The sequence below is a fragment of the Myodes glareolus genome, chromosome 4 (genome assembly GCF_982192425.1).
Source record: "Myodes glareolus chromosome 4, mMyoGla1.1, whole genome shotgun sequence".
In the NCBI taxonomy this organism is placed as follows: Eukaryota; Metazoa; Chordata; class Mammalia; order Rodentia; family Cricetidae; genus Myodes; species Myodes glareolus.
In genome coordinates this window covers 36,390,909-36,417,140 of record NC_142029.1, presented here as the reverse complement: position 1 = coordinate 36,417,140, position 26,232 = coordinate 36,390,909, and the positions used below count along the sequence as shown (strand labels likewise).

General features: G+C 46.5%; 1 protein-coding gene and 1 pseudogene across 1 annotated transcript in view; both read left to right on the top strand.

The window, feature by feature from the left end:
• The window catches only part of Lrrc1 (leucine rich repeat containing 1), a 113,885-nt gene that overhangs the window by 11,745 nt on the left and 75,908 nt on the right, over positions 1 to 26,232 (top strand). The window lies entirely within an intron of this gene.
• Positions 12,478 to 13,840, top strand: LOC146894606 (E3 ubiquitin-protein ligase makorin-1 pseudogene; annotated as a pseudogene).

Below are 26,232 nucleotides of genomic sequence, written 5' to 3'. Positions count from 1 at the left end.
GACCCCAGTGGTCCATTGTTCCCAGCCAGCCTCCAACTGTAAAAAACTTACCATTGGAAGCACAGCTAGTGTCCCAAACACAAGCCCATAGAGGGTGTTTCAGATTCAAATAAAGCCATCCAGCCTAGCTAATAGCGTGTTATGTTCACATGTCTGTTTGCTCTAACATGGCAAGGTTGGGGACTGTGGCGAGTCATGTGTGCCCAGTATTTTCTATAACTGTTGTGACTCACTGGAATTGCCCAAGGTCTAAAGGCAAAGCTTATTAGACCCTGGGTTTCCAACTTGACTTTTCTTTTACCCTTCTTTAGTAGCTTGTACTTAAAAAAAAAAAGAAAGAAAGAAAAGAAAATCTATGGAAAGATGTTTTTTGACTGTAAATATGGCAGAGGATACTGCTTGTGATATGCATTTCATTGAGTTGTCTAAGAATGTTAGGTATTCTGGTGTCATATTCAGTATTCAGGTTTATGTCTAAGGTTGAGGGCAGGTACCACATAACTCGTGGTTTCAGTTCTCTGGCACTTTTACACACTAGCATGCGATCCTGTAGACAGGAGTGCATTCGGAGTACTCTAAACCACAAGTAGCAGAAGTTCTCCTGCTGAAGTGCCTCTGGTTAAAGAGGCGTTTGGTGACCTCACACATCCGGGAACCTGAGGGTAATGGTGCTAGGTTAGTAGGTCACTTGCCTCCTACGCAGAAAGGGAAGGTTTGGGTCAGTGACTTGTGGTAGCCATCAGAGAGGCTGGTTAGCAGTCCCTGGCTCCCCTTAGTGAGAAGTAGGTAGTGGGGAGTAGGTATCAGGAGGGTAGAAGTGCCATGTCTGCAGTGAGTGAGTTGTGTGGAAGGCAGGTAGCACAGCCTGCTGAGCCTGCTGGCTCCTTGCATATACCTGCCTTTTCCATCATGGGGTAGCAGGTAGCTGTTGTGTCTCATTAATCCACAGAGACCATCTGTGTTTTGTTTTCTAAGAAGAATCCTTAGCACTAATGATTTCTTTTTCAGACTGTGCAAATCAAAAAAGAATGACTGTCTATGTAGATATTTCCCCTAGGTTTTATTGCCACATGCCTGGGGAATTCTGCAAGAGAACAAAAATAAGTAGTGTATTACAAAAGTTGAAGTCCTCATACACTCAGCTTATGACTTGTGGACTTTCTCTGATTGCCTGCGCTGTCGCTTCTGCCTGGGATGCCCTCCTGTGCCCATGGCCCCTCCTCTGCAGAGCTCCTCAGGCCATAGCCCAGGCACGTCTCTGTGCTTCCCCAGCCACTCAAGGTTCATGTCTCTGGTTCTATGTGAGGATGGGACTTAGCTGTGCCTCTATTTGTTTTCTACCTGTCTGTCATCAGGTCTGGATTTATGTGTGCCTGTCCCATGCATTGGGGAATTCAGCACCTGAATCACAGGACACAAAAAAAGAAAAGAAAACAAATAAAACCTATTGTACTGAAAAATGTGTTTTATTTTTTTGTGGAGTAGTTCAGACATGTCAACTCCTTGACCCGTGTTCAAGACCACCCGTGATGGGTTTCCTGCCTTAAGTCTCCCATGTCTCCTACAGTCTTTAGTGATTGCCTGTGTTTGGTTTACTTTCTATTGCTGTGATAAAGACTGTGACCTCAAAAGCAACACGAAGAGGAAAGGGTCTTTGTGACCTCAAAGGTTACCAAGGGCAGGAAGGAACTCAAGGATCTGGAGGTAGAAACTGAAGCATAAGCCATGAAAGAGTGCTGCTTACTGGCTTGTTTCCCATGACCGCCTCAGTGTGCTTTCTTATATAACCCTGGATCATCTGCCCAGGGATGGTACACCCACAGTGGGCTGGGCCCTCCCACATCAGTCATTAGTGAAGAAAATGGCCTGCAGGTCAGTCTGATGGAGGTATTTTCCCAATTGAGGTCTTCTTTTCAGAAAACTCTAGGTGTCAAGTTGACAATAAAGAAACAAACCAATCAATCAATCAATCAATCAATCAGTACCGGGGCCAGTGTGTCTTTGTTTCTCCAGCCCGTGTCTGCATATAGGCTTTATGCAGTGCTGGCCCAGAGTAGCCATATTAATAGCAGTGTTAGCTGTGAGGGAGAGCAGGGCTGTTGCTGAGTCCGCAGATCCTGCTGGCAGAGGGTCAGCAGTAGCACCTAAGATAAGTGTCATTTAGTCTTGTTGACAGAAGGACATTTCCGCCCCCCTCCTTGCCTCTTAGCAGGCGTGTTAATGGGGAGTAAAATGGCCCAAAGGCAGGAAGTATTTCTGTAGCCATGGCCTTTGCTGTCCACATCGCAGATAACCCTCCCTCCCTCTGGAAAGAGTTAAGTGAAACCACAGTTAGAGTTTGTGAAATACCAGTAACAGCTGTGTGTCAGTTTCTATCTTCTGCTGCACCTACTCAGGATTCGGTTTTTAGGTCAGCTTGATGTGGTATGTGGGGAAGTTCTTTTGTTAAAGTTGGCACTGAGGGCTTTTCTGAGGGCATAGTTGAGAAAAGACTTAACCAAGGTTAAGACCCAGTCTGCCAGATGCCAAAGACGAGGCCTGTTCATGTGAAGATGTGAGAGTTGTTGTTTCCCAGTGTCTCGGGCTTAGCGCTGGAATCGGGCAGCTAGGTAGACCGGGTCGCAGCAGACTCTCTGGAAGTCCTGGGCAGCCCGAGCACAGGTAGGGGGACATCACAGATCTGAGAGTGAAGTTAAGGAGAGGCCTGGAGCCCCGTCACGGGTGGCCTAGATGCAGGTGAAGCCATGGGGGAATGAGTGTGTAGTAAGATATACACTTAGAAACCACATCCTAATGGCAGGTTGTGGATGGATCGGAGAGGAACAAGGATAGAGATGGATAATGTTTGGAAACCAAGCAAGGGGCAGAGTCTGCTGATTTGAAACATAGAGCCAGGGAGTCTGGGGAGATCCTGGATAGCTGGCTGCTTCCCGGGCTCAGCAGGTGAGTAAAGGGGCAGGATGGGTGTGGCAGGTAAAGGTCAAGCCCCTTGGCTCAAGGTGCAGGTGTAGCAGCCTGCCACAGGTGAGCGAGATGGGGATTGGACATGGGGGGTCCGCTTCTGGGAACTGAAGGTCAGGGCGGGGTATTGTTGGATACACAGCAGTTTTCCTGTTGCCGGCCTCTGCTGCCTGTTTTCTTGAAGTGCTCAGCAATCCAAGATTGGGATAGAGAAAGGTAGATGTGGATCCCAGATCCACCTATGTAATGAGTGGTGGCTGGGTAGGAGGGGATGAGACCTTGTAGGAGTCTGGTAGGAAGGCACATGGGGTGATGTAGGCTGGGCGGAGAAAGAAGGGAGTCCCCGGGAGAAGGAAAGCAGTCAGAGCGAAAGTGGAACATGTCACGGGGTGAGCCAGACCTGAACTGTCGAAGACTTGTGAAAGGGTGGGAAGCTCTGGGTGAGGCCGGGTTGTGACTCATGGCTGGATGGCAAGGAGCAGACAGAGGGGCGTGGTGGCCATTGCCCTTCAGAAAGCCTAGGAGTGGTTGTGCTTGCTCTGTGGGTGGGTCAGCTCCACCATGAGCCGCAAAATCAATGACTTATGGAAGGGCCAGGTGGGCAAATTATAGTATTCAAAAACCAACTATAGACAGAGCTGTGGCAAACCCAGAAGCCTCACCCACAAGGGACAGCTCCACTTGTCCCACCCGGCACGACCAGGTGGGACTGAGTGTCTGTACCCTACACTGTGAAGCTGTCACTGCTTCGCTCCGTACTCCCCCACCCTGCCCCTCCTCCTTGGAAATAATTTTTTTTGTGTGCTGAAGTGCTTTTAAGCACCCAACACTTGAAAACCCCTAGTTTCTCAAGAATTTGGAAAAGCATCGTGTCCTGGCTGTAAAGTCCAGGATTGAGTTGGGTTTTAGGACTGGAGAAGGAGACGAAGTGGGTAATGCTTGTGAGTCAGATGCCAGAGTCTTGGAACATCTTCCCATTTTTGGTCATCTCATCCGACTTTGAAGATAAGGTACTTAGAAGCTAATTAGTTTTCAGTAGGAACTAATAGGCCTCGATTGTAATCTGAGGCCTGCGGCTCAAGGGAGCTGTAGACTGGATGTGTAGCCGTTTTGCTCCTGATGTTTCCTAAGCTTGCTTTTTCCCCCTTCATGTCGAGTGCCTCTTTTTGGCTCTCTAGTTTATTTTTAAAGATTGATGTGATTTTTACATTATGTGTATGTGTATAAGCGTATGTTGTGTGTGCGGTTGCCTACGGAGGCCAGAGGTGTCAGTTTCCACGAGCTGGAGTTACAGGTGGCTGTGAACCACTAACATAGCTTCTAGGAACTGAACTCCAGACTGATGCATCTCTGCAGCCCTGCAATTTCTTGGTTCATACTTCCTCCCTTTGCTTGTCCACAGTCTTTTCGTCCCTTAGCGTAGTTTCTTCATTTGCGATCTCTCTGATTTGTTTCTCTGTAGAATTCAGCTCAAGTTAGTTGACTAAAATGTAGGTCAGTTTTTCCCTCTATAATGATTCAGTACAGTATTACAGTATACAGTTTTGTATTCTATCTCTTTAATGTGTTTGAACTCAGTGGATTAACAGAGGTGTGTCTACATAGTGGGGAAACTTTCCCTGAATCGTTAACTGGAAGGTACTTACACATCCAGGTAGATGCTTTGCCCTTCAGTTTAACCACTTTGTGAACTTATTCATGTTTCTAAACAGTGTTGCGACTCTTTAGGAATCTTTGCAAATAAATACGTTTGATGGTTGGCTTAGAGAACTGAATTTAGAGACTCAGACTGCGGAGCAGCTGGGAAGTTTAGTTCTGTGCTCACATGAGATGTGACCATGAAGTCATGACAGGCTGACTCACTGGTGAGCCCAAATTCAGGGCAAACAGGGAGGGACACTGATGCTTGACTATCGTGGCCTGCTTAGTAGAGTGTGCTGCCAGGTTCCTCCATTTTCAACATGACTTTTCACAAACTTGCTTTCCAGTGTGGTGTATTTATTAAGTGACTAAGAGTTAAATTTTCCCATTACCAAAGACAATTTAGTTAGGTGGTTTTGTTTTGTTGGAGATAAATATGCAATTCTTGCTTGGGAATTCTGAAATGATTGTGCAATTGCATTGCTGTCCTCCAGAGGAGAAATCTTGGGGAAATGGGTTCCCCCAACGGGTTTTAACCAACAATGTGTGTGGGTCCATGGCATGGTGTGTTGAACACTTAAACTGGGCCCACCGCCAGACCTCTTGTATTCTTAATCAACAACTGAGTTGCTGGTCCCTGCCGGTCAGGACAGGACCAACACAACGACTTAGACCGAGTGCTTTCTCAGAAGCACTGGAGATTCTTTAAAGAAATGGATTCTTAGGTCCCAGGTCCCATGAATCGGATCCATTTCTCCTTGTACCATGGTGGTTCTTGATGGTACCAGGAACTTGTAGCTCTGGTAAGGGCCCTATGGGCTATGCTGATGGTCTGGGGCCACACTTGGTGAAGCATTGCTCTTTAGGCCTTTGGTATCATATGCATGTAGGTTCGTGTCCTTTTTCTACTCTCTAAAGGCCATGTGGTCTTGCAGAGTTACTTAGCACTGTTGAACCTCCAGTTTTTAAATGCTTTAAGTGAGAGTGATCAATTCATCACAGACATTGTGAGGAATGCAGCAGATATAAACAAAGCCCCCAGCTCCATTTCACACATATTATATGGTGCTAATTATGATCAGAAGGAAAGGATTCCCATGGAAATCGCTGATGCATGTGTCGGAGGGAGTGTAGAACACTGGGTAAGACCCCTGTACTACACTGCTGCATGAGTTCTGCTGTGTGAGACGCATAGACTTGGGTCCAATGGTTCTCTTTAACACGGGTGGTAAAAAAGGGTCATGTCTTTGCAGGTCATCAGTCTTCCGTGCTCCCCTTCTTAGTTTCCTCTGTGAGACTTACTCCTTTCTTCTTTCGCATACTGTGTTCCTCTACCCATGTGTGTACACACATACACACAGACACACACAGACACACATACACACACACACACACACACACACACATACACACGCTGAGCATGTTTGAAGGAACTATAGTAGTAGCTGAGGAATTGAAATCTGGTGGCTCTTGTGTATAGTCCTGGCTTACCAAGGCCTGGGAACGTTTTCTGGACAGTGAGCCTGAGCTCTCCTTGTGCCAGCTTTAGGGAGATGAAGGCGGCAGTCAGTGGGCAAATATTCCTCTGAAACTTTTTGCTTTGGAAAGTATGATCTTGATCTTACTGGAAGACAGTCAGGGTGCATTTTAGAAGTATTTTATTTGTATTTGCTTTCAGTGCTAGCAGTGAAAGTTAATACTTGGCTTTTGCCCACAGTGTTGTGAAAACAGAATGCTGCTTCCTGTGCTGAGATTTCTGCAGGGATCGCTGGTCCAGGCGTGGCTTAGCTGGTCCAGGCATGGCTTAGCTGGTGCAGGCATGGCTTAGCTGGTCCAGGCATGGCTTAGCTGGTGCAGGCATGGCTTAGCTGGTCCAGGCATGGCTTAGCTGGTGCAGGCATGGCTTAGCTGGTCCAGGCATGGCTTAGCTGATCCAGGCATGGCTTAGCTGGTCCAGGCATGGTTTAGCTGGTCCAGGCATGGTTTAGCTGGTCCAGGCATGGCTTAGCTGGTCCAGGCATGGCTTAGCTGGGCTCAAGCTTGGCTTAGCTGGTCCAGGCATGGCTTAGCTGGTCCAGGCATGGCTTAGTTGGTCCAGGCATGGCTTAGCTGGTCCAGGCATGGCTTAGCTGGGCTCAAGCATGCTGCTGCTTTTAGTTTTCATCGTCCCTTTGCAGTATTTGATGTGGGATAACTACTTTCTCTTCTTGCTGATCATTTATTAAAGTTTGGTTTTTTTGTAATGAGATTTCGTTTGGCAAGTGCATGAAGGTGTGTCTGACGTAATTCCAGCATCAGAAGCATGGATGAGAAGAGCTTTGCTTTTCAGTGCCCTTGACAGTGGGCACCTACTAGATAATCTGCACACGTGGATGGCGGTGAACGTGGTGTCAGAGGGCATCGTTCCTTATTTCATAGTTCTTGACTTGGTGATACTATTCAGGATAAGTTAGTCTTAAAACACATAACAGATAGTGCATTCTGGACTTATTGTAGATCTGAACTTAATTTGTTTATTACCTGATGCAATCTGTAGTGTATTTTCCCTGAATTTTATGCAAAAGAAACACCTGAAGAAAGAAAAATGACTTAGCCTGGGAATGCTAGGTGCCTAGTAACTACAGAAACCAGCAGGAAGCCTTTTAGGGGAGCCAGAAGCCAAGCAACTGTTGGGAGTCACAGCTTTATCACAGTACAGATGTGAGTGACATGTCGAGATTTTATACATTTCCTGAAAGTTTGTGCATTAGTGTTCTGCTGCTGTAACATACTTCAGATAACTTACGAAGAGAAAAGGTTCATTTCAGCTCACAGTTTCAGAGGTGCAGTCCCTAGCTAGTTGATCCTGTAGTCTTTGGGCCTGTAGCAAGCAAGGATTGTGACAGAACTCATGTCTCTCCTCATGATGAGGAGAAAAAGAGGAAGAGCAGGAGCTAGACTCTTCTGTTTTCCACAAGGACACGTCCCCAGTGAGCATAAGCCGCCCCCCCTCCCCCGCCACAGTATTTTCATGCTGGAGTCTTTGCTAGTTCTTCATATCCAGGGTATAGTACTAGGTAAGCTGAAGAGCCTTTTGAAGGCTCAGCAAGAGAGCTGGGGGTGAACTGGGGGTGAGGCGGGGGTGGGGGTGGGGGGGTGGGGCAGGGGTGAGGCGGGGGTGGGGGAAGGGCAAGGACAGGGTGGAAAGCTGCTCTCTGCTATTCTGTCGCATTCTTCCATTACTTCTTGTGGCTGCTTTTATATATGCCGAACAGCCTGAATTCCTCTAAAAATCTCACTCCATCTCCTTGAAAAGATCTCTGAACATTCATTGAAGACTGAGAAAATAGCCAGAGTTTTAATTAGGGCGTTAGCTGCTAAGCAACATTCACGGGGGTTGGTGTTTTCAAAGGAGGGCGTTTGCTTTTGTTTGTTTGCTCCAATTATGGAAATTATTTCGATGTTAATTTTAGAAACCTTGAAAAATTAAAAAATATTTTAAAAAAGGAAGGAAAAAAAAAGAGTCACCTTTAACCTCTCCTTCCAAGAGTCCAGCCCCTAAGAGACTGGCTGGAGCCTTGCCTGCTTACCAAGTGCCAGCCACCGGAGCCTGGAGGTGTCACTCCCCCAGCACCACACCTGCCACCTGGCACTCATCCTGTGCCACACCTGCCTGCCTGGCACACTGCAAGTTTGTTTCTTCATTGGACTCTGAGCACCTGGCAGAACCTGACCGTGTGTTTCCACAGAGTTGTTCGTGATGTTGGTACGCAAAACAGATTTAGGAGTTTAAGCTAAATTCTGAGCTTATTGACTTGACGAAAGACAATCCGTGTAGTCAGCACTTTCATTTTCTCCCGATAGGCACTAGAAGGAGAATTTGGTGTTTTTGCTGAGTGATGCATAATGTGCGGACAGAGACGGGTGTGTGATGAGCGGCAGACACCCCTTCCCCCCCTTTAGAGCCCAGGACAGACCCTCATTCGTTGTTGTGTATCTTCTCATGGATAATCTGTATACACTCATGTGGGCATCCATTTGATCTTTTATGAAACCTACCTTGGAACCGTAGGGCTGCGGTGGCCGTGTGAATAGATGTAGTCCTTCTGACGGCATCCCAGCACCCAGTCCCAGCCCTGGCATCCTGCTTTAAAGACCGTGAACACACCAAGATACACAGTGGAAGGTTTTTGCCAGCTCATTTCTGTGGTGGCAGAAAAGCAACAAACACCGGAAAAAGGGAAATACAGCGAGTGCCTGCCTGTGAAATTGTTGGATAAATTGTGGTGCGGCTGTGGTGCAATCTTTCCAAAGAGGAGGTAGAGCTCTCAAGATTGCAGAATCTCGCTTCCACAAACCATGAAGAGTGTGTGTGCCTGTGTATGTGTGCGTTAACGGACGATGACAAGCACGAAGGAAGCTGTGGAAGGGAGGGGCTAGGTGGAAACACGTTCACAATTAAACCTTTTCATCTTTTTAAATGTGCTCTTGACATCTTTCCCAGAATAGATGTCAAGGTCATTGAAGTGATTGCCAAATCCATTTCCTTTCACTTTTCGGAAATGGCAGCAGGTAGTTAAATCCCCGTTTGATGTCATCTCATCCATGCTTTATCCTTTGGCCGTGAGTCACAGAAGGCAGAGAAGACAGGCTCACGGAAGGACGGCAAAGGCTTTGGGACAAAGAGTTTATGTTGACTTCAAGCTTCCAGGAGGGCGGTGACCCCGTCAGTAGCCCGGAGTGGCACTGTTGGAGATGGAACACAGCAAGGCTGCACTGATGGGGCCGAGCCACATGGGGAGCCATCAGAGCAGAGCTTGGGCCACAGTTCTGTGGGGTCAGAGACAAGAAAGAGAAATGGCAGTGAGGGCCAGATAGAGAGCTGGGGTGTCTCTCTGGGGAGCGGCCGAGCGGTGCCAGGGGGAAGGCATTTTGGGGAGAGACTTTGGATGTCTTTTCCATTTTGCGTCTGAACATCCTCTTTGTTACACATCTCGCCTTATCGTACTCCGTGTCCATGCTCCCAGCAAGTAGGATTGTGAAGGGGAAGAGGAGCGATGTCGTTCAAGGGGGACGGGGAAGCGCTGGAGAAGAACAGTGTTTCATTACCTCTTTCCACCCAAGTGCCTGATGTAAACTCTGGGGAGTTACACTGCTGTCAGCAGAACCCTGAATTGTTTATTTGCATCTAGATTGTGGAGGGGCTTTGGACATATGTAAAGGAATGGGACAGTTCTGTTCTGCAGACCCAAGAGGTGAAAATGCAGGTGGAGAGGAAAGCGGTTGAAGCAGGGTTGTCTGTGTTTGAAGCCATGAGTACACTACTATCCCCAGCTCCCTACCCTTCCATCCTCTCCACTGGAGAGTTTCCCAGTTCGCTTGTTTTGTTAGGCTGTGCCCCTGGAGAGGTGCTATCTCACCAAGTCCTTTCTTTGACGTATCTGACAAACAAAGTGAGATCTATCAGCTAGGGGCACTATCACCCGTGAAACAGTGCTTTGATGAATGCATTCTTAGAAGGTACGTGTTGTAGAAGTGCCACCAGGGCATGGGATGAGCATTGTCATCCGGAAATCCACTGCTGCAGTTACCTTAGGAAACCCTCACAATGATCAAGCTCTTTAACATTCCCTCATGGGGGGGGGGGTCATCAGTCATGTCCCACCTCTGTCCTCATCTTGTTGTATCTAATCCTGTTTCTGCTGCTTGTGGCTTGGTGGGTGGGTGAAGAGTTAGAGTCTCTAGGAGGTGGGAGGTTGAGTGGGGGCGGGACTCTAGTCATTTCTGAGTCTTCCTTTGTCTTGGAATAGGGGGCTTCTTGGTGGTGTAGCTGCTGGACACTCACTGGCTCACCAAACTGGAGTTGAATAGCATGGTTTCATGTGTGTGGGGATCCTTTCTGGGGTGAGCAGGCGGTCTGTGCAGGTCCTCAGGGAAAGAAATGAGACATTGCGTACCTGACAGTTGGATTCCCGTTGAGTTTACAGTTTTAGTTCACATGCAGAACTCTGGCACATGATTCTTGGGCTGAAATTACCCGCATAGTTAAAGCCTTTCTCCAGTCCGTTTTATGAATGTTGCCTTTAGACCAAGTCTCCATGACGGTACGGAATATTAGGGTTTCGGATCTCAGAGCAAGACTCTACATTTCGTGGGCCAAGTCTGTTATAATGAGAGTAGCCATTAGTGTAAACCACAGTGCAGTCAACACACCTGATTTTATACAACTTACTTGTTAATTTCTTGGACCCTACACTTGGCAGTCTTTATGTGATGGAAGGAAAGAAGGAGCTAGAGACGGCTGCAGGTACCTGTTCTGCTAATCGCTGGCTGCTTGGCATTCAGCAAGTACTTCACCTTCTGAGCTTCCATTTTCATACTGTCCTTGCCCTGGAAGAAAACGGAGTGGTCTCACTGTCCCAGGCTGGTTGTGCAGGCACGTTGAACCAGCAGGATTCTTTCCCAGGGCAGGCACTCCTCTTAGCAGCAGGTCAGGTAGAGAACCGCCTACTCCCTCAGCCCCAGGGTCTTCTAATAGGCGGACAAGCCTGTCAATCAGCATTTGTCAGGTGGATGTTGCTTGTCCAGTTTGATTTCCCACCCCTTATTTTATCCCTCTGCCTGTGTTTCTCGATTTTGTCTAGACTACCACAGAAAGAGTTATTCATACACTACTGAATTGCAGGGACTTTGAAAGGCCTGGAGCATTATTTGCTGTAATGGAAAAGGTGCATGTTGAGCTCACATGTAGTAAAATCACAATTTGCCAGAGATATTTGAAAGTGAAGTAGATATGAGCAGGGAAAAAGAAGAAAGTAGCACACAGAACTGTCAGCACCTAGAGGCGCCGTGGGCCCTGCTCGCTTGTGTCCGGTAGTGCCAGCCACCTAGACCCATCCTTCCGTGCAGGTTCTGTGTCTGCCTTGGATCCCAAGTGACTGGCGCCACTCTCTCTGTTTGTCTTCTAAGGACAAAGCCACAGGTGACTTTCCTGGGCCTTCCCATAAGCATTTTGCTTTTAATGGCTGCTTATTCTGTAAACTGTAAATCACAGTTTATGGTTGCACTAGACAAATATAATTCAGGGTCGAGTCATTATTACATATTCATTTTTATCAGTTTTATTTTTAAAACTTTTGACATTAAAGATAATAGAACATTTTGAGGGCCCCTAAAAATACTGTCGGCCCTTGTCACTGTGCCTCCTAAACGATATGACCATGTCTCAGGGGCTTAGCAGTGGGAGTTATGATGGTGGTTCTCTGTTTTGGGTCTTATTTATTCTGAGGATATTCGTGGTCTTGACTATGTTAGTAGTTCTTCCTCCTCTCTTTTGATGCTTTGAGATAAGGCCTCGCCTTTCGACTTTCGGCTTGGAGGAGGCAATGGTGCAACTTTCTTCGGTCGTCTGGAATCCGGGTTCATCTGACACCAGTCGCCTCCACCATGCTGCTGTAAAAAAGGAGAAAGAGAGGTGTGGGATAAACAGTAATGGCGGAGGCTGCGGCTCCCGGAACAACAGCCACAACATCAGGAGCAGGAGCGCCAGCCGCAGGGGCAGCGGCTTCCCTCACCCCTATCCCCACAGTCGCTGCCCTGTCCCCGGGGGACGGGTGGAGGGGGCAGTGGCAGCGCCGGCAGCAGCGGCGGCTGGACGAAACAGGTGACCTGCAGGTATTTTATGCATAGGGTTTGTAAGCAAGGAGATAACTGTCGATACTCGCATGACCTTTCCGACAGCCCATACGGTGCAGTATGCAAGTATTTTCAACGAGGGTGCTGTGTGTACGGAGACCGCTGCAGGATTTTTTCTGTAACAGCCCTAGCTGTCCTGGAACTAGCTCTGTAGAACAGGCTGGCCTCAAACTCACCGAGATCTGCCTGTCTCTGTCTCCTGAGTTCTGGAATTAAAGATACGAACACAGCAAGCCACTGAAACAGGAGGAAGTGACTGCAACAGACCTGAGTGCAAAACCATCCCTTGCTGCTTCCTCAAGTCTCTCTTCGGGAGTTGAATCACTTGCTGAAATGAATCCAGGCGAAGCTGAGTCAAGAAACCCAAACTTTGCAGCTGTAGGAGCAGGTTCAGAGGACTGGGTGAGTGCCATTGAGTTTGTACCCGGGCAGCCTTACTGTGGCCGTACTGCCCCTTCCTGCACTGAAGTACCCCTGCAGGGCTCAGTGACCATGGAAGAATCGGAGAAGGAGCCAACTGCAGTGGTGACAAAGAAGCAGCTTTGCCCCTATGCTGCAGTGGGAGAGTGTCACTATGGGGAAAACTGTGTGTATCTCCACGGAGACTCCTGTGACATGTGTGGCCTACAGGTCCTGCACCCAATGGATGCTGCCCAGAGGTCACAACACATAAAATCTTGCATTGAGGCCCATGAGAAGGACATGGAGCTCTCTTTTGCTGTGCAGCGCAGCAAGGACATGGTATGTGGGATCTGCATGGAGGTGGTCTATGAGAAAGCCAACCCCAGTGAGCGCCGCTTTGGGATCCTGTCCAACTGCAACCACACCTACTGTCTCAAGTGTATCCACAAATGGAGAAGTGCTAAGCAATTTGAGAGCAAGATCATAAAGTCCTGCCCCGAATGAAGGATCACATCTAACTTTGTCATTCCAAGTGAGTACTGGGTGGAAGAGAAAGAAGAGAAGCAGAAACTCACTCAGAAATACAAGGAGGCCATGAGCAACAAGGTGTGCAGGTATTTTGATGAAGGATGTGGGAGCTGCCCCTTTGGAGGGAACTGTTTTTACAAGCATGCGTACCCTGATGGCCGTCGAAAGGAGCCACAGGGACAGAAAGTGGGAACATCAAGCAGATACCGGGCCCAACGAAGGAGCCACTTCTGGGAGCTCATTGAGGAGAGAGAGAACAACCCCTATGACAACGACGAAGAGGAGGTTGTCACCTCTGAGCTGGGCGAGATGTTGCTTATGCTTTTGGCTGCAGGTGTGGACGACGAGCTGACAGACTCTGAGGACGAGTGGGACTTGTTTCACGATGAGCTGGAGGATTTTTATGACTTGGATCTATAGCAGCTTTGCGTGGCGTGGGAACTGGTCTGCGGAGCCTCAGACAGTAGCTGTCCCCTGTGCTGTGTGGCAGTGCGTGTGGCTCTCCTAGGCAGGCCTCTCGGACTCCAGTGCTGTTGTCCTCACTCCCCAGGGCCTGCTCCTCTACCCTCACCTTCCCCCAAGAGTGTGTTGTTTTCTGTTTCAAAAAGTTACAAAAATAAATCTTCAAGTTAGGAAAAAAAAGAGAGAGAGAAAGAGAGGGGGGGGGGGGAGAGAGAGAGAGAGAGAGAGAGAGAGAGAGAGAGAGAGAGAGAGAGAGAAGGCCTCATGTAGTCCTGGCTGACATGGGATTCTCTGTGTAGTTCTCCATGTCTTTGAACTTGTGGTGATTCTCCTGCCTCCACCCTTGAAGGACTGAGATTGTAGGCATGTGTCATTACACCTGGTCTTGCCTGTTAGTTCTTTCTCCCCTCCTCCCAGGTTATTGCTGTGTTCAGACAATAGAACTGCAGCACCATTAAAGGTGGAAGGATGTGTGGGCAGAGCATGTGTGGGCAGAGCTTTGGCAGGGTGTGATGGTTAGTTAGGACTTTCCTTTTTAACACTTGATTTTTTTATCCTTTTTTCACTTTTTAATATGAGATTAACTTGTTTCTGCTGTTTAAGTAGGACCAGTAGAAAGTATTTCAGTGCTGATTTTGAAATAAAATTTGTCAAAGAGAATATCATTACCACACGGGTCCTGTGTGGAGAGGCCACCGCTCTCTGCATTTCCAGGTACTCTGAGAACTGCTGAAGGGTCAGGTGGTGAGTTCAGAGCCTTGGCGAGAAGAGCATAGCAATGGAGGGAATTTGCAGAGGCACCGAGGGGAGGGTAGAGAGACAGCAAAGATTCACGTGCCCGGGAGAGCAAGGAACATGCTTTTTACACTTGACTCCACTCCTCAGACAAGTGGGCAGCTCGAAGCCAGAGAAAGGCTTCCACACCGGGAGTGGAGGAGCATGGGAGAAGTACGCTTTATCCTGCCAGAGTTGATGTACTCGTCCCAGGATGATAGCTTTAGTGTTCTGAAAACCAGGAAAGCTGTTGGCATTCCCACTGTCTTCACAAGCCAGGACTGGGAGCACTGAAAGCATGTGTTGCTAATGGTTGCTGGGGAGGGCAAGCTTCCAGGGTTCAGATTGTTGCTGGGCAGGAGTCCAGTTCCTGGTAGACTCATGGGCTGTAAAGTGGTTGGTTCACATTTTAGCTCTGGTTCACTCAGGGTTACCAGACAAATGGCCATCTCATCACTGGCAAAGTATTGAAATCTCATTGCCTATAACTAAATTCTCATCTGTTTTCCCCTACCTTGTCCCCATAGAACGTTACTCCTTCAGAGCGTGAGGAATAATGCCTGTACGTTGAACTCGCTCTCCCTGAGTTCTTGCAGACTTTTAACCTGCATTCTTATGTTTTTGGAGATGTTGGCCTATTCCATGAGTGAGGAAGACTGGGCTCAGGTGCAAATCTTTCCATGTGCCAGGAAAGGCCAGAAGAGCGAAGACCGCCATGAGACTGTCCTGATTCTTTGAGAGCAGCCATCATCAGTACCCATGTTATTGTTATCAACCTGACACAGTCTAGAGTCACCAATACCCATACTACCATTGTCAACTTGCCACAGCCTGGAGTCACCCAAGAGGAGGAATTACATAGGTCAGATTAGCCTGTGGGAAGCTGTGGGGGGACTGTTTTGATTACTAACTAATGCCAGAGGGCAGCACCATGCCTAGGCAGGTAGTCCTGGGCTGTAAAAAGCCAGCTAAACTTGAGCCGGGTAGTAGGGTTTCTCCATGGTTTCTGCTGTATGTCTTTGATTGTGGGTGAAATTCTTGTCTTGATTCTCTCAGTGATGGATTGTTACCTGAGAGTTAACAGAGTAAACAGAACAGATCCATCCCTCACTAGGTTGCTTTTGGTTGGAGTATTTCCATAGCAACAGGAAAGAGACAGGACAGTTCTGTTCTACTTTGTTGCTGTGACAGAACACTGACCCTATGTCTGTTACGTTTATTTTTATGTTATGTTTATTTTATGTTATGTCTATCACTGAAGGAAGAGGGCAGGATGTCAAGACTGTGTCACGTTGACAGTCAAGGCTAACCAGGACAATACACAAGTGGCCAGTGCTTGGGTGTATTTCCAAAGCATAAACCTTTTGCAAAATGGATTGCTTAAGTGTGTCCAAAATGTCGGTGAGCTCAGCCAGTGCATTTGTAGATGACAATGTCAAAAGGTTGGACACCCATCTTTTCAGTACTCTCGATCCTTATTGTGACTCCAGGGTTAGTGCTGAGTCTGGTCTGCTTGTGTCCGAGGTATTTGAGGTGTCTACCGTAGTCCTTCACACGGGTCTTCATGTCATTCCCACTGATACTGTCTTCCTCTGCAAGTTTTTTTTTTTTTTTTTTTTTTTTTAGGTTTAAAAGTAAGTTTCAATCATCTTGGGAAAATTAGATGGAAATCAGTTATATTTCTGCATTTAAGAAGTCTCTGTATCATTGAGTGGTGGTATATACCCGTAATTTTAGCATTCTGGAGTCGAAGCAGGAGGATTGTAAGTGTGATATTTCTTCTCTTGTCCAGTAGTCCTCAAGCAAGCGTCCATGACTTTTGCTTCCTGAGTTGATGGTTCTGCCTTTCACGTTCCTTTTACACACCAGCAGCTATGCCGTGTATTGTGTTGTGCTTGACTTTTGTCATATGATACTGGGTAATCTAGAGATTTCCTGGTTGCTTCTTGTAAATGCCATATTTATACACTAGTCAGTTATAGGTCAAAGTGCATATCACCTAGTGTTCCTGTAAATTACGTTGGCAAATTTTGAATGTGAGGCAGAAAATATGCCTAGACATTGAACTTGGAGAGCCCTAAAGTCTTTCTGGATCCATTGCGTGTCTGAGTCTCCGGCTCTTTCAGAGAAAACTCTACCAAGTTGTTGTCAGGCCTACGTCCTGCATAGACCTCACAGCGTTCCTTGAGGACCCTGCCGGGTTTTAGTCGAGTGTGTGGGGAAGTATATGCCTTCTTTCCTAGTGCTGGGCCGCAGCAGGTCTAATGCTTTCCGTGGCAGGTCTTCAGATACGCTGAGCCGTGGCTGGACTGCAGTTGCTTCTCCCATTTACTGTGTCTTCGGCCAAGACCAAGCTCTTCACTAGGCTTGTAGTCCGGTCACTCTGTACTGTGTCCCTGTGTCCATGTGTTCCTCATTGTTGCCTTTAGCCACACGTGGAGAATTGCATGGCACTGTCCTTTAAAGGTTCCCAAAATTTGCTACCTCATAAGAGTTAATGGAGCATGTAAGAGATCAGATCCCAAAGTCCTAGTTTTGGAGCCTGCATTAATAGGTGGGCTCAAGCAACCGTATGCCTAACGTAATTGTCTCATGATGTCAAGACTCGTGGATTTGATCTCATTCTTCTGGCACAAAGCTGCTCCTTCTGCCATTTTTCTGACCAGGGGATGGAATACATGTGAGCCACCTGTCCTGAACTGGAACTTCAAATGCAGTTAAGACATTGATCAGGTAGTATCAGTCTCCTTCCTTGGACAGCTGGGCACAGGATACCTGTTGCCAAGTGGAAGTGTGGTAGGTGTTTTCAGGTACACTGTGGCCTGTTTAGTTCATTCTTTATTTCAGCTGGGGGTTTGTCCACCTGTTGAAGAAGCAGAGCGCTAAAGGAACATGATTCGTTTTGCCCAGACAATTGGGTAAAGCTTCAGAGAAACTTCAGAGAAACTTGGAATGAGTAAGATGCTGGTTGCTGGAGAAAAGTATTGGGAACAATAAAGTCATAACTGACGACAGTTGGTTCATTAGCATAGGAACATAGGGTGCTGGGTCTTGTGGGCGTGGGAACTGAAGTTAGAAAAAGCCACCAGGGCAGAGTCGGAGAGAACATTGGACTTACAGCAGAATCTGGGTGAGGTGTGGCCCTGGCACTTGCATCTGCCAATTGGTGTGCAGGAACCAGATGCTTACAGCGTGCAATGTTGGTGGCATAAGAGCCAGCCCTCTATAATCTCTTACAGCCAGCCCACTAATGTTAATGATATTACTAGCACGTGCCAGGGTTCTGTGAGTTCCCACCTTGTCCTGTGATGATGGCCAAGCTGGGGAAGACATATTTCTGTTGTGTTAGGGGTAGGGGTAATCACAGTTCGTTGGGTTCCTAAGCATATCTAAATGCATTCTGGATCCAGAAGCAGGGCTGTTGAGGAGGTAGAGGCCTTTAGAACAAAAACTAAGGAAAAAAAATCCAGTGCATAATTTACTTTACCAGTGTTCTTTTCTTTTTATAATTAGAATCACTGTCTGCTGGTAATGTATGGGTGTGTGTATAGATCGAGCTGCGCCTCTTTGCCCTCCCAGGTGCCCAGGGTTGCTGGCGGGTCTTCAGACAGAAGAGTCCTGTCTCGGAGAGCGCCCCTCTGGGCCAGCCTAGCCAGAATGGTGAAAATCTCTTAAGGCATGCGGCTGTTCTCTAGTGCAGGCTCCCAGCTCCCGTCCTGTCTCTGCTCCTTTTGTGTCTCCCATTCACTTAGTCTTGCTGGCTTTGCTCTGAGCTTTGCTGATACTTCTCTAGCCTTTTCGTCTATATTTTAGCTCACCGTTGGTTTGTTTTTGTTGGTTTGATTAGTATGAAGTACATTTGCTGTGTTTGACTAGAAGCCTGAGTACCTGATGGATTATGGATCACTGGACTTATGTTTGAATTCTACCCTTTGACGCCATGTAACATTTGATTCTAGCAGTCTATTGATTTCCCTGTAGAGCATCTTTTTGTGTGTGATTCTTTTCTCCTTTTGCAAAAGAAAGGAAGCCTTAAAAAATGTGTTAAGACGGTTGCTGTTTAGAACTTAGTTGCATCTTGAGAGTATATTCCAGGGCTAGCAAGATAGATGGATCAGAGTGTCTTACATTTGAGGAGATGTTGTAACCTGGCCACAAAGAAGCATCTGGTTTTATAATGCCCACAAGCAGTTATTATCGCTAGCATATTATACATTACATTTCTCATGTGCAGCTACTGTTCTGGATATGCCCAGTATTCACTCACGTAGTGGCTACCACAGTAGAGAGACACCGTCATTGTTCCTTTTCACCCATGAAGAAACTGGGTGTTAAGGAGGCGAAGCTGCTTGTCTGAGCTGCTCGCATAGCCAGCCAGTTAATTAGGGGATCCTAGAGACTTTGAACTCCCTAGTGCACTTTACTCTGCCATTGGTAGTAGATGGGTGTGGCATTTGAATGTGGTTCTGCATCTCCCAGCCATTCTCCAGTGTAACTTGGCCTTGTCAGGTACCCTCTCTGTACTGCAGTTACTTCTTTTGTAAAATCAAGGTCGTGGCCTGGATCAGGCAGTTTTTAGCTTACATGCAATTGTGTGTGTGGAAGCCTTACCTAGTATCTGGCACATGAGGACTATTTTTTGTTGTAGTAGCACAAACTTTTAATGCCAGCACTTGGGAAGCAGAGGCAGGTGGATTTCTGTGAGTTTGAGGACAGCCTGGTCTACAGAGCGAGTTCCAGGACAGCCAGGGAAACACAAAGAAAAGTATTATTTCTCATTATTTTAGAACTGCGTTTGTGAAAAACAAACAAAGAAATAAAGAGTGTTGTAAGGTTTTGAAGTGAGGGTTCAGAGGCGCCCGTCAATGATGTTCTGACTCCTGCACGTGATAACGTCTTACTTAAAAGAAGTCCAGGCATCCTCGGCTCACACGCTCTGGCTCTGGAAGGTATTTTCCACAGATCCCCAGAGACAAAGGAGTGAGGAAGTGAGGACCGTGTCTCCACTCTACTCCAAATGGTCCTGATGATGAATCTAGTGAGCCAGGACATAGCAGCCTTAATCCCTTATTTTGTACAAATCTGGGTAAAGAAATTTGGCTGTCAGCTGAGAGTAAGACACTGGGAAATTGGAGCAGAGAAGTCATGGACACCGCTGAACTAGCTCAGGAAACTGCCCAGAGACCTTTGGAGGGCTACTCACATCCGGCTGGACACCTGGGAGCTCTTTCATGTTTCCTGGAGGTCCCGATGCCAAAGATAATCTCCCACACTTCACACGGGAATTAAGTTTGGGAGTATCTTACGGTACCATTCCTTTTACACATATGTGTTTTCATATGTGTGTAGGTGCACAGTGTGAGTGAGTGTGAGTGCACCCGTGTGCAGAGGCCAGAGTCTGATGTCTTCCTCAACTGACCGACTTACATATTCAGGTAAGTCTCTCACTTGAAGCTACAGCTTGCCGGTTTTGCAAGTCTGGGTAGCTAGCTTTCCCCAAGGATCCCGCATATCTTGTCTCTGAGTGCTGGTGTGTGTGTGTGTGTGTGTGTGTGTGTGTGTGTGTGTATGGACTGTTGGAGATACAAACTCCATCCCTCCACGTGCACGGCAAGTGGCAGTTACCACTCCCCAAAGACTCTGTTCTCCCTCTCAGGAATTCATTCTCCTCTCTCTCTCTCTCTCTCTCTCTCTCTCTCTCTCTCTCTCTCTCTCTCTCCCCCCCCCCCCTTCTTTTAGGGTTTTTTTGAGACAAGGTTTCATGAATTCTCTTTTTGATTGCATGTCACAGATATTTCTGACTCTGAGAACTTTTGAGGTGATGTGCTGAATTTGGCCCTTACTAGCTAATGCTTTGAGCAACTAGCTGGCCAACAAACGCAAGGACACAGCCAGAACCCAGCTTCAAGAGCTTAGCGACGGAGCTGCACTGTAGCCCTCATTTAGGGTAGAGTAGCTCCCTGTGTGGCCTCTGGCCGCCACCCGTCATACTTGTATGGTTTTGTATTGGACAATAGCAAGAGTGTTTTGCCTCTTACCCAGGTTGCTAGTAAATAGTGAAAAATACAGCTAACAGATTGTTAAAAAGAACATCTTTTAACTGGACGGTTCCAGAGGCTGCCTGTTCTCTTCATGCAGAGAGCAGACTTAGGACTTGAGATTTAATCAGATGAAAGTGCAGATGGGGGAGCCGAGCAGACGCTTGCATTCCAGGGGTTGCTCTTGTGCCTCAGACAGTGGGGCGATTTAAACGGTTCTCACTTAGGCCTGTGTCTGTGGCTCTTCATCTGGATTAATGTTAGAATTTGATATTTGGTTCAGTTTGTGAAGCTAAACTGTAGTGGTCAGTGTGAAATCTGTTTGGATTTTGCATTGTTGAGTTGCTAGGGGATACCCCCGAGCTTTTCCATGCCGCTGTTTACTTAATGTTTCCATCGACCAGTGGGAGCAGCGTGAATTTAGTCAGTGTGAGAAATTTAAATATACAAGCATTTATTTTGAAAGGTATAAGGCTGCCCCTTCAGGAGCTACAGAAACTTTGGAATATAATCCCGTGTGGATAGAGAGGAACCCTTATATTAAAATGACAGAATTTAAATCTTAAATTATAATTATAAAAACAGACTATAGCTGATGTGTGTTCAGACTAATGTTAGGATAAAATTTTATTGTGATTATTATGCGATAATTATATACTGCTAAGTGTCTAGAATCTAGTTAGAACCTAGGAGTCCGGATGCATAACATGGCTAATCCAGTTCATGTGGCTTGTAGGGAGTCCCCTGGGGTCCGGTGGGACCCTGGGGTGTATCTCTCTGTTGACTGGCTTAGTTTTCAGTGTTTGCTGCCTCTGTTGTATGAAGGCACCCCTTCTCTGCTTTGGAAAAGTACTGTGGCAAGATCTTGGAACGGGCTTTCTAAAATAAGTGCAGTGACATCATGGCCACCAGTGCGAAGCTTGAGGGCCTTCCTGGTTTACGAGTTGAATCTGTGGTTTAAACATGCTGTATTAAGTGATAAATCATGCTGTTTATTCCTTTCCCCTTCAAGATTTGTTGATAATGGTTTTAAAATGTGTTTTGTACATTATTATTGCGAATATAAAGACTTTTCCATCTAATTATTCATTAAAAGTGTGAATTAAATTTTGCCTTGAAACTAACTAGCTTTTAACTTGTGCGGTGAGCTTTAGTTTTAGGGCATTGTGTTATTTACAGAGTCTTCCAGTTCTTACTTGTTTTCTAGAAAAGTCGAACCTGGTTTGGGATGGTATCAATTTGTTGGTTCAGAAGATGAAAAACCCCTTAGCAGTAAGTGGTGGGGCGTGGATACCTTGTACACACAGGGAGAGCCCTCACTGTGTTTTCTCTGTGAGTCTCTCTTTGCTGAGCCCTTATGCCGTAGCCATGGTGTCTCGGGCTGATGTTTTACTGAGAACCTTCTTTATGCAGCGTTCCTACTGGATGCCTTTGGGAGTCTGTCCTCATATGGTTAATGTCATGGTTGACTATAAAATAGTATGCTTTTGTTCCAATGTTGAAGTATAACAGATGTAGTTTATTATAATTGGAGAAACTTAATATCCTTTTTTAAAAAATGCTTTTTAACGCTTTCATTAAATTTGTGTGTGTGTGTGTGTGTGTGTGTGTGTGTGTGTCTGTGTGAGCCACAGTGTGTGTTTGTTGAGAACAGTTTGTGGGATTTGGTTCCCTCTTCATCATGTGGTTCCCAGGGATCAAACACAAATAAGCATCCTTTGTGCCCAGTGCTTTTACCCACTGAACCATCATGATAACCCCTATTCTTCCTTCGCAGGATGTTCCTCATTTATTACGATATTTCTCACTTCCTCCCCTATTAGTCAGCTGCTCCCACCTGCCTTGTCATCCTCTAGATCTCCTTAGGAGCCAGGCTTTCTTGTTCCAGCTGTCTTGCTTTCTCATTGCTATGCTCCAGTATGTAACAAAAGCAGCTTCTTGTAGAACCCGTTTATTACTGCTCAGACCCCATCGCTGGAGGGAACGTGCTGATGGCGGGGACTGAAGGCCGCTAGTCCCATGGGACCTCTAGCCAGGCAACCGAAAGTGATGACTCCCTGTGTTTAATACACTCTCTCATTTTCATTTGGTCTGAGAACCCAGAGCAAAGAATACCACCCAATATTTAGAGTAGGTCTTTCTACATCATTTAACCTAAAAAACTCTAAAAAGAAAATCTAGGACTGGAGAGATGGCTCAGAGGCTAAGAACACTGGCTGTTCTCCCAGAGGTCCTGAGTTCAATTCCCAGCAACCACATTGTGGCTCACAACCATCTATAATGAGATCTGGTGCTCTCTTCTGGCCTGCAAACATATATGTAGACAGACACTGTGTACATAATAATAAATAAATCTTAAAATTAAAAAAATATGTTGCTAAAAGAAAAAAGAAGAAAATCTAAAACAGTCCCTCATAAAGCCATGAATGGTGGCCTATGCCTTATACCAGCACCCAGGAAGGCAGAGGCAGCCAGATCTCTGAGCTAGACGCCAATGGGCTAGTGAGTTCTAGGCCAGCCCAGGCTGTATGATGAGATTACCTCAAACAAAAACCCCTCCTAGATATGTCACCTGCTTCAGGCTCCTGCCATCAGTTTTCCTGCCGTCATGGACTCCAGTTATCAGGAGCCATAATAAACAGTTTTCTTTCTTGCTTTCATCACGTTTCTGTATAGCAGTGAGGAAGACTGTTTAGAAGAATGGTCAAACAAGAAGGATCCAGGGCATGGCAGGAGATAGGTGGGAGCCATGCCCCGCATTTCCGTGGTAATACCACTTCCCATCGTTTAGCCGTCACAGTGACAGCCTTGCCAGCGTGACACCAAACACATCACTTTTGCCATTACTTTCCACTATTTGTGGAAGACTCTTGGCCATCTCACAAGGTAAAATACAATCAGTCCAGATTCAAAAGGCTGCATAGTGTTCAATAGTTTCGGTACTGCTTTAAAAACCCAAAGTCTCAGCTGAGATTTGAAGGCAGTCCCCACCCTCCCTTTTTTCTGAAACAGGATCTGTAGCCCTGGGTGACCTAGAACTCGCTATGTAGATCAAGCTGGCCTTGAACTCACAGAGACCTACCTGACTCTGGCTCGAGTGCTGGGATTAAAGATGCTTGCCACCATGCCCAGCCTGAAGACATTCACTTACCTGTGAGCTCCTGTCATCTGAAAACAAGGTACATGTTTCTAATGCACAGTGGCACAGAAAAACATTCCATCCCAAAAGGGAAGAGGTGGGGCATAGCAACGAATGATGAGAACAGAGCGAGACTGAAATTCACCAGAGAAAACACCAAACTCTGCACTGCATGTCCAGCGTCTGGGGCTCATGGTGGAGCCATACCAGCTGCAACCTGCACTTTCCACTTCGTCCACCTGCAGCACAGTCTCTTGGGGCTATTCCACTCCATGCCTGCAGCTCTCTTCTGGGGACGTCACTTGGTTCTGGTATCTCCAGCATCCCAAGGTCTCCATTGCAACTAGGCTTTACCTTCACAGCTTCATTCAGTAATCTTCGGGGACAGGGGGTGTCTCTCTCACACCTTGACACTTACTGTCTGGCCTTAGGAGCTCTGACACCAGCCTCCATGAGCACTTCAGTCCTGTGTCTTTTATGCTTGCAGCACTTTATCATGTGGATGATATGACCAACTTCAGTCACCTGCTTGAGATGCCTCTCTCTCTCTCTCTCTCTCTCTCTCTCTCTCTCTCTCTCTCTCTCTCTCACACACACACACACACACACACACACACATACCTACCAATTTCTCTGTGGTGACTCAGGGTGGATGGGGGAGTTCTTTGTGGTTCCAGCTGCTTTGTTCCTTGCGCTCTCCCACCTGACCGCCTATGCTGCTTCTCGGCCTCTCCTTGCCAAACTTCACAGGTCCTCACCTTTGCCCTTGCTTTTTCCCTTCCTCTCACCGTGGACCTGCGTCAGGCAAGTCAGCAGCACCCCTGCCACAGCTTGACTACTGCCTTAAATTTTATTTTGCCAAACAAATTAGTTCATTACTTTTAAATCCAGCCTCAACATGAAACCTCAACAGTTCAGCCCCCAAATGAGACTGTACCTAAACATCTGTGTATGAGTGTCAGTCAGGTTTAGTAAACTTGGTTAAATATATTTGATTTTTAAATTTTCCCTCCCTTATCCTATGCTGGCCTTGAACTGATTGTGCAGCTGAGTGTCCTGACCTTGAACTTAGGATCTTCTGCCTTCTGCCCTCCAAGAGTTGGGGAAGGTGGGCTTGTGCCATCACACCCAATTTTATGGGGTTTTAAATTTTTAACCCAGAGCTTCCTGCATGATAGGCAAAGACCCTACTCTAGGAAGACACATTAGATTCCAGTTTTCCATGTAAAGTCTCTCTCTCTCTCTCTCTCCCCCAAGTTTTCCTAGATATTACTATTGTTTAAAATGTGAAGAATGTACTTCTATAATCCCATTTCAGGGCCATACTGGGCTACAAAGTAAGACTCTGTCTCAAAAAAGCTAAACAGACAAAAAAAAAAAAGCAAAGCAAAACAAAAGAGAGAAACTGTGAAGGAAAAAGCAGCATTCTGTAGCATTGCTTCTTTGATTTTCTGTGATACAAAGCATCAGTACAGAGGTTGAATGGCCCACAATCATTTGACTTAACTTTTCTCTCAACAGGTTTATCTTTTTGTCCTCCTCCCGTATTTCTATTATATTTTTCAGCAAAACAAGGTTTATAATATGTATCTGTGTCCATATGTATATATACACACATACATAATTTTACTTTGTTTCCCTGATCTTGGAATGCATATATGTAGTATAAGTATTTTCCAGATGTATAAGTTTCATCACTTTTATCTGAATTTACTCCTTCTCTTGCTGCTAATGCTTTGGTTGATAGAAGTATTTGTTTGGGTGGAAGCGTCACCCCAGCTCCTGGCTCCATATACTCGAAGAGTATGAAATGTTTGGGTGAAGGCTTCACCCCAGCGCCTGGCATCCATATATCCAGAGTCTGAAATGTTCGGGTGGAAGTTCCATCCCAGGCCTCCCCACCTCAGAGTTGCCTCAGTCCAGACTCTGCCGCCTAGGAGAAAGCCCGCCAAACAAGGATCCCTCCCCAGAGATGCTCAAGACCACTCCCACAGGGTATTTAAACTGTCTTCCAGAGAACAAATTTCCGGTCTTCCTTTTCCAGTTCCTCTCTTGGTTGTTGGAAAGCTACCTGGCAGCGTTAATGTATCCATTAAACTGGACTTTTTCTAATTCAGTTCGATTTGGTCTGATTCGTATTATTGTCAGTGGAGTAGCTTATTGGGGTGCAGAAACTTTTCAGTATTTTAGTTGCTCTTTCCTGGACCATCCTGCTCTGCTTAGCCCCTGTCACTCCTGTCACCTCTCTGGGCATCAGCAGTCTCGATCCTCCCATGTTGACAGCTTATTCAGGTTCCCAGTAAAGCAGTATTGTCCCTGATGTCTTCCGGTTTTAATTAAGAGTTTCTCCTGTCCAAGTGGCTGGAAATGCTACTAGCCGCTGTCCACCTCTCCGATGAGGCACAGAGAAGAGAAAATTCCTGGCTTCATGATTTTCAGCGTGGTTTATCCCTGAGCTTTTCAACAAAGGTGGGGGCACCTTGGGCATTTATATCTTTATTATACACATTAATGGTGAAACAGTGATGGGGCATGGAAGTGCCATGTGAATATTTCAATATGCCAGCAAATATCAAAAAATTGGAGAGCTATTTTGAGCAAAATAAATGCAGC